The sequence below is a fragment of the Pan troglodytes genome, chromosome 3 (assembly GCF_028858775.2).
Source record: "Pan troglodytes isolate AG18354 chromosome 3, NHGRI_mPanTro3-v2.0_pri, whole genome shotgun sequence".
Taxonomy (NCBI): Eukaryota; Metazoa; Chordata; class Mammalia; order Primates; family Hominidae; genus Pan; species Pan troglodytes.
The window spans coordinates 149,209,545-149,224,174 of record NC_072401.2 but is presented as its reverse complement, the minus strand read 5'-3'; the positions used below and the strand labels follow the sequence as shown (position 1 = coordinate 149,224,174).

Below are 14,630 nucleotides of genomic sequence, written 5' to 3'. Positions count from 1 at the left end.
TAGCTTTTGAATGTGTTTGCTCTTGCTTTTCTAGTTCTTTTAATTGTGATGTTAGGGTGACAATTTTGGATCTTTCCTGCTTTCTCTTGTGGGCATTTAGTGCTATAAATTTCTCTCTACACACTGCTTTGAATGTGTCCCAGAGATTCTGGTATGTTGTGTCTTTGTTCTTGTTCCTTTCAAAGAACACCTTTTTTCTGCCTTCATTTTGTTATGTACCCAGTAGTCATTCAGGAGCAGGTTGTTCAGTTGCCATGTAGTTGAGTGGTTTTGAGTGACTTTCTTAATCCTGAGTTCTAGTTTGATTGCACTGTGGTGTGAGAGACAGTTTGTTATAATTTCTGTTCTTTTACATTTGCCGAGGAGAGCTTTACTTCCAACTATATGGTCAATTTTTGAATAGGTGTGGTGTGGTGCTGAAAAGAATGTATATTCTGTTGATCTGTGGTGGAGAGTTCTGTAGATGTCTATTAAGTCCGCTTGGTGCAGAGCTGAGTTCAATTCCTGGGTATCCTTGTTAACTTTCTGTCTCGTTGATCTGTCTAATGTTGACAGTGGCGTGTTAAAGTCTCCCATTATTATTGTGTGGGAGTCTAAGTCTCTTTGTAGGTCACTCAGGACTTGCTTTATGAAACTGGATGCTCCTGTATTGGGTGCATATATATTTAGGATAGTTAGCTCTTGTTGTTGAATTGATCCCTTTACCATTATGTAATGGCCTTCTTTGTCTCTTTTGATCTTTGTTGGTTTAAAGTCTGTTTTGTCAGAGACAAGGATTGCAACCCATACCTTTTTTTGTTTTCCATTTGCTTGGTAGATCTTCCCCCATCCTTTTATTTTGAGCCTACGTGTGTCTCTGCACGTGAGATGGGTTTCCTGAGTACAGCACACTGATGGGTCTTGACTCTTTATCCAATTTGCCAGTCTGTGTCTTTTAATTGGAGCATTTAGTCCATTTACATTTGAAGTTAATATTGTTATGTGTGAATTTGATCCTGTCATTATGATGTTAGCTGGTTATTTTGCTCGTTAGTTGATGCAGTTTCTTCCTAGCCTCGATGGTCTTTACAATTTGGCATGATTTTGCAATGGCTGGTACCGGTTTTTCCTTTCCATGTTTAGTGCTTCCTTCAGGAGCTCTTTTAGGGCAGGCCTGGCAGTGACAAAATCTCTCAGCATTTGCTTGTCTGTAAAGTATTTTATTTATCCTTCACTTATGAAGCTTAGTTTGGCTGGATATGAAATTCTGGGTTGAAAATTCTTTTCTTTAAGAATGTTGAATATTGGCCCCCACTCTCTTCTGGCTTGTAGAGTTTCTGCCGAGAGATCAGCTGTTAGTCTGATGGGCTTCCCTTTGTGGGTAACCCAACCTTTCTCTCTGGCTGCTCTTAACATTTTTCCCTTCATTTCAACTTTGGTGAATCTGACAATTATGTGTCTTGGAGTTGCTCTTCTCGAGGAGTATCTTTGTGGCATTCTCTGTATTTCCTGAATCTGAATGTTGGCCTGCCTTTCTAGATTGGGGAAGTTCTCCCGGATAGTATCCTGCAGAGTGTTTTCCAACTTGGTTCCATTCTCCCTGTCACTTTCAGGCACACCAACCAGACGTAGATTTGGTCTTTTCACATAGTCCCATATTTCTTGGAGGCTTTGTTCGTTTCTTTTTATTATTTTTCTCTAAACTTCCCTTCTCGCTTCATTTCATTCATTTCATCTTCCATCACTGATACCCTTTCTTCCAGTTGATCGCATCGGCTCCTGAGGCTTCTGCATTCTTCATGTAGTTCTCGAGCCTTGGCTTTCAGCTCCATCAGGTCCTTTAAGCACTTCTCTGTATTGGTTATTCTAGTTATCCATTTGTCTAAATTTTTTTCAAAGTTTTTAACTTCTTTGCCTTTGGTTTGAATTTCCTCCTGTAGCTCAGAGTAGTTTGATCGTCTGAAGCCTTCTTCTCTCATCTCGTCAAAGTCATTCTCCGTCCAGCTTTGTTACATGGCTTGTGAGGAACTGTGTTCCTTTGGAGGAGGAGAGGCGCTCTGCTTTTTAGAGTTTCCAGTTTTTCTGCTCTGTTTTTTCCCCATCTTTGTGGTTTTATCTACTTTTGGTCTTTGATGATGGTAATGTAGAGATGGGTTTTTGGTGTGGATGTCCTTTCTGTTTGTTAGTTTTCCTTCTAACAGACAGGACCCTCAGCTGCAGGTCTGTTGGAGTTTGCTAGAGGTCCACTCCAGACCCTGTTTGCCTGGGTAACAGCAGCAGTGGCTGCAGAAGAGCAGATTTTCGTGAACCGGGAATGCTGCTGTCTGATCGTTCCTCTGGAAGTTTTGTCTCAAAGGAGTACCCAGCTGTGTGAGGTGTCAGTCTGCCCCTACTGGGGGGTGCCTCCCAGTTAGGCTGCTCAGGGGTCAGGGGTCAGGGACCCACTTGAGGAGGCAGTCTGCCTGTTCTCAAATCTCCAGCTGCGTGCTGGGAGAACCACTGCTCTCTTCAAAGCTGTCAGACAGGGCTGGGTTGTTTTAATTAGTCATGGCCTATGACTTTCCAAATGCCCCTCTTCAGAATTGAAGGGCTTGGCTTGGCTCTTTCTTACTTTACTTCCTAATGATTAACATCTGAGGGTGGCAGGGATGGGGGTGGGTGAAGACAAGGTGCCACTTTTAATAGCTCCCTGCATCTGTTTTTTTGGACCAGTCAGGAGATAATCCTTACAGTGACCCAGTTATCCTTCCCAACAATTTCTTTCTTTAGCCAAATTATTATTCTGTTTAGCCTAGTGAACCTAAAGTTCACAACCTGCTGAAGATCTCTAGGTCTCTGCCAGTGCTCTTAAAGAAAAGTATATTAGTATATACTTTTATATATAATTATATTATACATAACATATGAATATAATTATATATAAAGGCCATTTATGAAAAACCCACAGCTAACATATTAATTCATGGGATTTTCCTTTGAGATTTGGTAAAAGGCAAAGTTGCCTACCCTTACCACTTCTATTCAACATGGTGGCAGAACTACTATCAGGAGCAACCAGATAAGACAGAGAAATAAAAGGTATCCAGATTGGAAAGGAAGAAGTAAAACTGTCTCAATTTGCAGATGAAATGATCCTATGTATAGAAAACTTCAAAACTTCACCAAACAAACCTGTTAGAACTAATAAATGCATTCAGTAAAGCTACAGGATGCAGAATCAACATATAAAAATTCATGGCATTTCTACATAAATAATAACCTACCTGAAGAAGAAATCAAGAAAATAATCCCATTTATGATAAGTGTCAAAAAAACTTGGAAATAAATTTACCCAGGCGGTGAAAAACCTATGCACTTAATACTATCAAACATCAATCAAAGAAATTGAAGAGGATACAAATAAATGGAAAGATATTCTATGTTCATGGATTGGAAGAATTAATATTGTTAAAATGTTCACATTACCTAAAGCAATATACAAATTCAATCCATCCCTATGAAAATTCCAGTGGCATTCTTCACAGAAATAGAAAAAATAATCCGAACATTCTTTTTTCTTTATTATTATTATTATTTTTAAAGGGTCTTGCTCTGTCACCCAGGCTGGAGTGCAGTGGCATGATTATAGCTCACTGCAATCTTTAACTCCTGTGCTCAAGTGATCTCTCTACTCCAGCCTTCCGAGTAGCTGGGACTACAGGTGTGTGCTACCATACCTGGCTTTAAAATTCTTATGAAACCACAAAATACCTCAAATAATTGGTCAAAGTAATTCTAAGAAATAAAAACAAAGTTGGAGGCATCACATTTCCTGATCAAATTATATTACAAAGCTATAGTAATCAAAACAGTATGGTACTGGCATAAAAACAGACACATACATCAGTGGAACAGAAAAAAGAGCCCAAAAGTAAATCTGAACACATATGGTCAATTAAGTTTTGAAATAGTAAGTATTAATATTTGTAATTTATTGAAATGGTGGGACTATAATTTTTAAGATTCAACAGTTATAATATTTTTAATAATATATATGTGTGAATATATTTATGTGTTGACAAGAAGAAAGTGTCCACAATGGGGAAAAGATAGTCTCTTCAATAAATAATGCTAGGAAAACTGAATTTTCTCATGCAAAAGAATGAAATTGGACCCTTATCTTACATAAAAATAAACTCAATATAGGTAAAAGACCTGCATTCAAGATTTGAAGGCATAAAACTTCTAGAAGAAAACATAGGGGAAAAGATCCTTGACACTGGCCTTGGCAATGATTTATTGGACATCAAACTGAAAGCCCAGTCCACAAAAGCAAAAATAAATAAATGGGACTACATTAAACTGAAAAGCTTCTGCTCAGCCAAGGAAACAACTGACAAACTGAAAAGCCAACCTATGGATTAGAGAAAAATATTTGAAAACCATATATCTGATAAGGGGTTAATATTAAAAAATAAAGGACTCACACAACCCAATAGCAAGAAAATATATAACCTGTTTATATAGATAAAACATATAACCTGTTATATATTGAATAGACATTTCTCCAAAGACAACATAAAAATGGCCAGCAGGTTTATGAAAAATTTCTAAACATCATTAATTATGAGAGAAATGCAAATACAAACCACTGTGAGATACTGCCTCAAACCCATGACAATAGCTATTATGAAAAAGACAAGAGACAAATGTTGGTGAGGGTGTGGAGAAAAGGGAACCCTTGTACACTGTTGGTGGGAATGCAGAGTGGTGCAGCCATTATGGAAAACAGTATGGAGGTTCCTAAGTAAATTAAAAATTGAATAACCATATGACCTAGTAATTCATTTTCTGGGTATGTACCCAAAGGAAATGAAATCAGCACCTCATAAAGATATCTGCAGTTTCATGTTCATTGCAGCATTATTCACAATAGCCACTCTATGGAAAAAACCTAGGTGCCCATTAATGAACGGGTGGATAAAGAAACTGTGGTATGTATATGCAATAGAATATTATTCAGCCTAAAAAAAGGAGGAGATTCTTCCATTTTCCACAACATAGATGGACCTGAAGGACATTATGCTAAGGGAAATAAACCAGACACAAAAAGAAAAATATTGCATGATCTTGCTTCGATGTGGAATCTAAAACAAAAAAGGTCAAATATACAGATACAGAATAAAACAGTGGTTACCAGGGTTGGGGTTGGAAGAGCAAAAATGGGAAAATGTAGGTCAAAGGATACATAGAAGCAGATACATAGGATGAACAGTTATGAAGATCTAAAGCACAACATGAGCATTACAGTTACTAATACTGTATTGTAGTCAGGATTTTTTCTGAATGAGTAGAATATTGCTGCTCTTGCCACAGTGGGGGAAATGGGTAACTATGTGAGAAGATAAATATGCTAATTTGTTTTGCTATAGTAGGCATTTTACTCTATGTATCTCATAACATCATGTTGTATACCTTAAATATACACAATAAAATTTATTAAATAGTAAAATGTATATTATATATACTTATATATAAATATATGTGTATTATATAAATATATAGAGACACACACACGTAAATATACTCACACATAAATATCCCAAACAATATTAGAACAATTTAATCTTAAAAATTATCTATAGTCCCAACATTCCAATAAATTACATATTTTATTAAGATTTCCTATTTCAAAAGCCATACTTTTTTGTACTTTATTTTTTGATACAGGGTCTCACTTTGTTGCCCACTCTGAGTGCAGTGGCATGATCATGGCTCACTGCAGCCTCCCCAGGCTCACGCAATCCTGAGGAGCTGGGACTACAGGTGTGTGTTACCATGCCTGACTAATTTTTTATTTTTTGTAGAGACGAGGTCTCACTATGTTGCCTAGGCTGGTCTTGAACTCCTGGGCCCAGGCAATCCTCCTACCTCAGCCTCCCAAAGTGCTGGGATTACAGGTGTGAGCAACTGCACTCGGCCTGCATTTTAAACCCACTGAAGCAAAAAGGAATAATACTTAATGTAAAACAAAATTATGAAATGGTATTTGTCTTCATTAGTTCCAGTTGCTATTAACAAACAAAATACTTTACACTAGGTAATTTACAAAACACAGAAATTTGTTGCTGACGGTCCTAGACGCTGGGAAGTCCAAGATCAAAGTACCAGGAGATTTGGTGTCTGGTGAGGACCCATTCCTCACAGACGGCACCTTCTATGTGTCCTCACATGGTAGAAGGGGTGAACAAGCTTCTTCAGGCTACTTTTATAAGGGCACTAATTCTATTCATGAAGGTGGAGCCCTTATGACCTCATGACCTCCCCCAAACCCCACCTTTTAAACCACTATATTTCAGATTATGTTTTAACATATGAATTTGGTGGGGGACACACTCAGACCATAGCAGTATTCTTACAACTTAGGTTAAACAGTAAAGATCTTTCTATGATGAGCAGGTATTTATATTAGCAGAGCCTTGCTGTTTTTCCTCCCCTCTCAATATTCATTCATCTCTTGACATCATTTTGTTTTACTTTTTTCTTTTTCCCTCAAACTATAGATTTCTTGGGCTCTTCTTCGAGTTCATTTTTAGTTGTTGACTTTTTCTTCACCTACTCACTTTGATGACTTATTTAGCATTTAGTAAATTTTATGTGCAAATAACAAGTATTTTCTCTCTCATTTTCAAATGTATTATTTACATCTGTTACCTGTTTGCCTAATGTACATACTCCTCCCCCTACACCTGCCTTTTCATACCAAATGCCAAAGAGTCAAAAAGTTTTTATGAACAGCCTGGCCTTCTATTTTGGAACATCCTTCCCATCCAGCCTACCATCATATCGCCACAGGAGTTGGGCAATTCCCATAATGTGTCACAACATTGAATTAAGCATGCTTGTCAGCAAGCCTTGTTCATAAAAAGTCGTTGCTGTCTGTGGCTGGACATCCTGGATTTTAGTCAAGAGATAGCACTTTCTCTCAAGGTCAAATGTCTTGAGGTTACCTATTTTGAGACCTCAAAGGACCCTGACATTTTCTTTCTTCCTGAGAAGTGGACAGTCCCTTCTCCACCCTCACTGAAACAGTGACCTCTGAATGGTTTCCAGGAGCTCTCTCTCATTCCTGCACCCCAGCATAGAGTCCTTCGCTTTTACTTGACTTGGCTAGTTCTCATTGGTGATCTTTGAAGGTTTGTCTTAAAAGAGCAAAGTTTCTGCTTCTAGAGGAAAAGATTCTGTGCTTCTATGGGAATCCGAATTTGCTAGTCATAATAAATCCAACACCCAGGGCTCGTCCCTTTGCTGCCTCCTCCCTCTCCTTGCCTCACCTGAACTTTCCCTGCTTCCACATCAGGAGCTCCTTGCTGCCCTCCCCATCCCAGCCCAAACTGGAGTAGGAATAGTAAATGGTAGACATAGCTTGGAAGTCTCACTCCTACCACAGTTGCAGTGTAGTCGGCACCTCCAGTTTTGAAATAGGAGTTAAAGAGACCCGAATTACAGTTTCAGATTTGCCATAAACTATAAGCCTATGTGGCCTTAGGAAAATTAATCTCCGAGACTGTCTTTCTTCATTTATAAAATTAAAAAAATACCCTACCCTGCCTGTCTAACCATGTACCTAAGAATGGAATGTGGTAATATATATGGAAGAACTTTGAACATGACTTATACTTTTATTATAGTATATGTGGTGGGGGATAATCATGGTTTACCACTTCACATTCAACTAGGGCAGCTACAGTGGCAGAGTTGTAGATTCTTTATGCAAGAATGGGGTATTTGAGGGAATTCTGGAAGAGTGAGTACTTCCTTGTTCTTGCTAGAGTGTCTCTTAACTGGATCCCACATCCTTTTCTACTTCTCTATTTCATTTCTCTAGGGACAGTTTCTCCCCATTTTGGGGGTTCTGTGGGCTTGAGACATTGCGCTATATTGTAGATAGGACACTAGCCTTTGGAAAAGCTGCGTTATTAATAGTTTAACCTGGGCCTGTAGAACTGTGCCTCTTGGAAGCTACATCCCATCTCATTTTGAACATTTATTTGGGCATGTGGTGTGTTAGATGCTAGGAGAGAAAGAAAAATGACACACAGTAAATTTTTGAGTCAGAGTCACAAATAATGAGAAAGAAATATAAGTAACCCCACCCTGATATGTGATAAAACCTCTAATTCTGGTATGGACAATACATTTTGAAAGTGCAAAACAGGAGAGATTAATTCTCAGTGATTGACTCTAGAAAGGCTTTGGAAGATATGGGATTTGAGTTGTAAATATCTAGCAGCTAGGGCTTTAGTTGGGTCTATACAGGCATACCTTGATGCTATTGTGGGTTTAGTTACAGACCGTTGCAGTAAGGCAAATATTGCAATAAAGTGAGTCACACAAATGATTTGGTTTCCCAGTGCATTTAGAAGTTATGTTTACGCTATACTGTAGTATATTGTGTGCAATAGCATTATATGTAAAAAAGTATATATATCTTCATTAAAAAATACTTTATTGCTAAAAAAAATGCTAACGATCATCCGAGCTTTCAGTGAGTCATAATCTTTTTGCCAGTGGAGACTCTTCTCTCAATGTTGATGGCTGCTGACTGATCAGGGTGGTGGTTCAGGTGCTGTGGCATTTTCTTAATATAAGACAAAAATGAGGTTTGCTGCATTGATTGACTCTTGCTTTCACGAAAGATTTCTCTGTGGCATGAGATGCTGTTTGATAGCATTTTACCCAGAGGATAACTTCTTTCAAAATTCTTCAAAATTGGGATAGATCCTCTCAAACTCTGTTACTGCTTTATCAACTTTTGTAATGTTTTAAAGCCTTGGCTGTCATTTCAACACTGTTCAGAGCATCTTCCCCAGGAGTAGATCCATTTTAAGAAAGCACTTTCTTTAGTCATCCACAGGAAGTAACTCCTCATCTGTTTAAGTTTTATCATGAGATTGTAGCAATTCAGTCACATCTTTAGGCTCCACTTCCAATTCTAGTTCTCTTGCTATTTTCACCACATTTGCTGTTACTTCCTCCACTGACATCTTAAACCCCTCAAAGTCATTAATGAGGATTAGATTCAACTTTTTCCTAACTCCTGCTAATGTTGCTATTTTGACCTCCTCCCATGAATCACAAATGTTCTTAACAACATTTAGAATGGTGAATCCTTTCCAGATAGTTTTCAATTTACTTTGCCCAGATCCATTAGAGGAATCACTATCTATGGCAGCTATAGCCTTACAAAATGTATTTCTTAAATAGTAAGACTTGAGAGTCAAAATTACTCCTTGATCCATAAGCTGAAGAACGGGTGTTGTGTTAACAAGTGTGAAAACAACACAGATCTCCTCGTACATCTCCACCAGAGCTCTTGAGTGACTAGGTGCTCTGTTAATAAGCAAGAATATTTTGAAAGATATCTTTTATTTTTCCTATGCAGTAGGTCTCCAATGGTGGGATTAAAATATTCAGTAAACCGGCCGGGCGCTGTGGCTCACGCCTGTAATCCCAGCACTTTGGGAGGCCGAGGCTGGCGGATCATGAGGTCAGGAGATTGAGACCATTCTGGCTACCATGGTGAAACCCCATCTCTACTTACAAAAAAAAAAAAAAAAAAGCCAGGTGTGGCGGCATGTACCTGTAGTCCCAGCTACTCAGGAGGCTGGTGCAGGAGAATGGCATGAACCTGGGAGGCGGAGCTTGCAGTGAGCCGAGATTGTGCCACTGCACTCCAGCCTGGGCGACAGAGCGAAACTGTCTCAAAAAAAAAAAAAAAAAAAAGAATTCAATAAACCATGCTGTAAATTTGTTGTTTTGTTTATAGAGCACAGGCAGAGTAGATATAGCATAATTCTTAGGGGCCCTAGGATTTACAGAATGGTAAATGAACACCTGGCTTCAACTTAAGGTCACTAGAGGCATTTGCCCCTATAAAAGGGTCAGCCTGTCCTTTGAAGATTTGAAACCAGGCATTGACTTCTTCTCTCTATAAAATTCCTAGATGGCACCTTCTTCCAATAGAAGGCTGTTTTGTCTACATTGAAAATCTGTTGTTTAGTGTATCTTCTGGGTACTTGAAGCTTCTGGGTACTCCAAGCTTTTCTATTAGTATTTGCTGCTTTACCTTGTACTTTTATGTTATGCAGATGAGTTCTTTCCTTTAACCTCAAGAACCAACCTCTGCTAGCTTCAAACTTTTCTTCTGCAGCTTCCTTGCCTCTCTCAGCCTTCATAGAATTGAGAGTTAGGGTCTTGCTCTGGCTTAGGCTTTGGCTTAAGGAACTATTATGGTTGGTTTGATCTTCTATCTAGACCACTCAAACTTTCTCCGTATCAGCAATAAGGCTGTTTTGTTTTCTTCTCATTCATGTGTTCACTGGAGTAGTGCTTTTAATTTCCTTCAAGAACTTTTCCTTTGCATTTACAACTTGGCCAACTGTTTGGTACAGGAGGCCTAAACTTCCCGTCTATCTCAGCCTTTGACAGGTCTTTCTCACTAAGCTCAATCATTTCTGCTTTTGATTTAAAGTGACAGAAGTGTGACTCTTCTTTCACTTAAACACTTAGAGGCCATTATAAGGTAATTAACTGGCCTAATTTAAGTGTTGTTGTGCCTCAGGGAATAGGGAGGCCCAAGGAGAGCGAGAGAGATGAAAGAACGGCAGGCAGGTGGGTGGAGCAGTCAGAACACATATTATTTATCAATTACATTTGCTGTCTTGTATGGGCACAGTTTGCGGTTCCCCCAAACAACTAAAAGAGTAACACCAAAGATCATTGATCACAGATCACCCTAACAGATATAATAATAAGAAAAATTTGGGACCCAGCAGAATGGCTCCCGCAAAGAAAGGTGGTGAGAAGAAAAAGGGCCATTCTGCCATCAACGCGGTGGTGACCTGAGAATATACCATCAACATTCACAAGTGCATCCATGGAGTGGGCTTCAAGAAGCGTGCCCCTCAGGTACTCAAAGAGATTCAGAAATTTTCCATGAAGGAGATGGGAACTCCAGATATGCACATTGATACCAGGCTCAACAAAGCTGTCTGGGCCAAAGGAATAAGGAATGTCCCATATTGTATCCGTGTGTGCTTGTCCAGAAAACGTAATGAGGATAAAGATTCACCAAATAAGCTCTATCCTTTGGTTACTTATGTACCTGTTACCACTTTCAAAAATCTACAGACAGTCAATGTGGATGAAAACTAATTGCTGATCATCAAATACATCCAATAAAGTTATAAAATTGCCTTTAGAAAGAAAAATTTAAAAGATACTGTGAGAATTATCAAAATGTGGCACAGAAATATGAAGTGAACATGTGCTGTTGGAAAAATGGTGCCTATGGACTTGCTTGGTACAGGGTTGCCACAAACCTTCAATTTGTTAAAAAAAAAAAGGATTCTCTGTGAAGCACAAAAATGCAAAGCACAATAAAATGAGGTATGCCTTTAAATAGGAATGGGTGAGATTAATTGAAGGGGAGAGACGAATTTGAGAAGGTGGAATGCAAGATGGGGTAGGTGAGTGTGGCAGGAGAGAAATCTAGAGTGCAGAAGAGTAGAGAGGGGCCCACTAGAAAGGGCATATTGCATTCTGTTTTCTTCAGCCCATGTGAATGAATTTACTAGTTTTATTTCCTGAATTTTTATTGAGTATTGGAAATTAAATCACTTCAATTATATATAATTCTTATGCTTCATGTTATATCTGGTTATGATGACATTTGATCCATGGAATCTTTTGAAGTCTGCATCAAGAGTGAAAAGAAATCAATACCTTTATGAATTTAAATAATTGCACTTTTGATTATCTTTTTTTTATATTGTCAAGAGCTAAGAATAGCTGGTGATCATCAAGTTTACCTTGTGAAATGAACAGATGCAGAGAATGTGGCATATACTATTACAAATGGGCCTATGTCTCAGACTAAAGGCTTTTAAAAAGTGCTCCAAGGACTATGTTGAGGTGAAGGAAAAACCGCAGTTGGATTGCAAGTAAGATATTAGTGCCCGAGTCATAAAGTGTATAGTTAGACTTTGAAATAAGTGGTGAGAGAAGAAAATCAATCCAGAAATCTGCTACCTGAAAATTTAATATCATTGTGGAGACTTCAGAGGAAGGATTAATAACCTAATTTCTTCTTGCTCAGATGGCGCCACTGTAAGCTATATATTAATCAGTTTTGAATGTCTAATTAGGAATAACTAAAGGCAGAAGGAAATCTCTAGTGTAAGTATAAACTTCTATCTTTCAGAAAATTTCAAGTATACAATACGGTATTATCAACTATAGTTACCATGCTGTACATTAGATCCCCAGGATTTATTCGTTTTGTTAACTGAAAGTTGGTTCTCTGAAAATAGACCCTAAGCATTCTCATCACAAAGACACACAGAAAATGGTAACTACATGAAATGCTAGATGTGTTAATTAACTTGATTGTGGCAATTATTTTGCAATGTGCATCAAAAAATCACAGTGCATACATTAAATATGTATTTTTTATTTGCCAATTATACCTCAAGAAAGCTGGAGAAAATATCTCCTTCATAAACCATAAAGGCAAGAGTCTGAAAGAATTATTACTTTTCTAGAAGGTGAACACATTTCCTTCTCCTTCTATATAACAAACCCAGAGAAAATTCTAATTGGTTTTAAAAGCCTAGAAGGACTCTTTTAATGAATACCCTCCCTGCACCAGTAGCACTTTTTTTTTTTCGAGATGCTTAGGTATTTAACAAGATCTCATTTACGTTTCCAAATTTTCTAAGTGGTCACATGATCAGTAAGAAGCATTTCCAGTTTTCAGTATCTTGGGCAGGATTTGGGAGAGGGGAGTTTGGGGAAAATAGAGAGACGAATATTCTCTACTGTCCCCTTGTCCCAGAGCAATGTTAGTGTTGACATTAGGCATCCCATTCTGAAAGCTCATGGAGACTGTGTGACTGTCAACAAACTTCTAAATGGGACAGGTGGCAGGCAGCCACTATGGCTAAATTTGCTGTGATTACAGCCATCACTACCATTAGTCTCCACTGGTGTTGCTACTGAGGTTTGAGGACAGAAGCAAGAAAGGGGAGCTGGAAGGGAGGCCCCAAATACTAGGGACCTGGAACCTTTATCCTTCTGCAATGGTTAATTACATGTGTTCACTTAACTAGGGTACGGCATCCAGTTGTTTGTTGAGACAGCAGTCTAGATATTGCTGTGAAAGTATTTTTTAGTTATGGTTAAGATTCAAATCAGTAGACTGAGTAAAACAGATTACCCTCCATAATGTGAGTGGGCCTCATCCAATCAGTTAAAGGCCTTAGGAGAAAAAAAAAGACTGAGGTCCTCTGAAAATGAAAGAATTTTACCTCTATATTGTCTTCAGACTTAAGACTACAATATCAACTCTTCCCTGGGTCACCATCCTGCTGGCCTGTCCTGCACACTCAGACTTGCTAGCCCCCACAATCATGTGAGTCAATTCCTTAAAATAAATATTGTTCTTTTTATATATACATTCTATTGATTCTGTTTCTTTGCAGAACCCGAATACATCCCTTTTTGGTGTTTGTTTGTTTGTTTGTTGCTGCTTGTAGTGAAAAGTCAGAGTTGAGTATTCCAGATAGGATTAGACGTCAAGGGTGCATGCACCATGTTGCCTGTACTTTTTTCTCATCAGTATTCATTTCTACATCAGGTCAACAGACTGACTGATAAGAGTAAAGGGAAATGAAATGGCTTTGGCTTGAAGTGTGCAGAGCACGGTGCTGGGTCTGTTAGGCTTCAGGGGCTCTCTGTTACCCATCTTTCCTTTTAGCCCATTAATGTCATGTTCCATTTGAGGTTGAGCTGTGCTGCACTTTGCTAGGAAGAAGGAATGTAAGCTGCTTTTATTAATGGGCATCATGTTGTCCTGACCTTTCCTTCTTTTTTATTTTTTTCTTTCTGAGGAAAGATGGCTAGAATTTTATAGATGCTCGTTCAAGTTTTTACTTTTTGATTTGTTTCAAAGTGGAATAAGCCTTATATTCTTTAAAGTTTTGTTTGATAACCAAATCATCTTCAGTTTAGCGCTGTTCAATAGAACTTTCTATGATAATGGAAATGTTCTTCCATGCTGTCTAATATGGTAGCCACGTGTGGCTATTGAGCTCTTAAAATGCGGCTAATGTAACTGAGCAACTGAATTTTAAATTTTATTTGATTTTAAATCATTTAAATTTAAATAGCCACACAAGGCTAGAAGTTATGTTGCACAGCACAAATCCAAGTGAGTCTCCAAACATCAGTTTCCAGTTTTTGTTTGTTTGTTTGTTTATTTAAAGATGGAGTTTTGCTCTTGTTGCCCAGGCTGGAGGGCAGTGGCGCAATCTCAGCTCACTGCAACCTCTGCCTCCTGGGTTCAGGCGATTCTCCTGCCTCAGCCTCTGGAGTAGCTGGGATTACAGGCATGTTCCACCATGCCCCGCTAATTTTTTGTAATTTTAGTAGAGATGGGGTTTCACCCTGTTGGCCAGGCTGGTCTTGAACTCCTGACCTCAGGTTATCCACTGGCCTTGGCCTCCCAAAATGCTGGGTTTACAGGCATAAGCCACCACGCCCTGCTCCAGTTTATTTTTAACAAGTAAAAGCAAGTCTCTTTTCATACAGTGACTTAATGCTAAAAAATA

The 14,630-nt window shown here is 38.5% G+C and overlaps 1 pseudogene; it reads left to right on the top strand.

The window, feature by feature from the left end:
• Positions 1 to 10,788: 10,788 nt before the first annotated feature.
• On the top strand, positions 10,789 to 11,185 carry LOC107974120 (large ribosomal subunit protein eL31-like; annotated as a pseudogene).
• Positions 11,186 to 14,630: the final 3,445 nt, after the last annotated feature.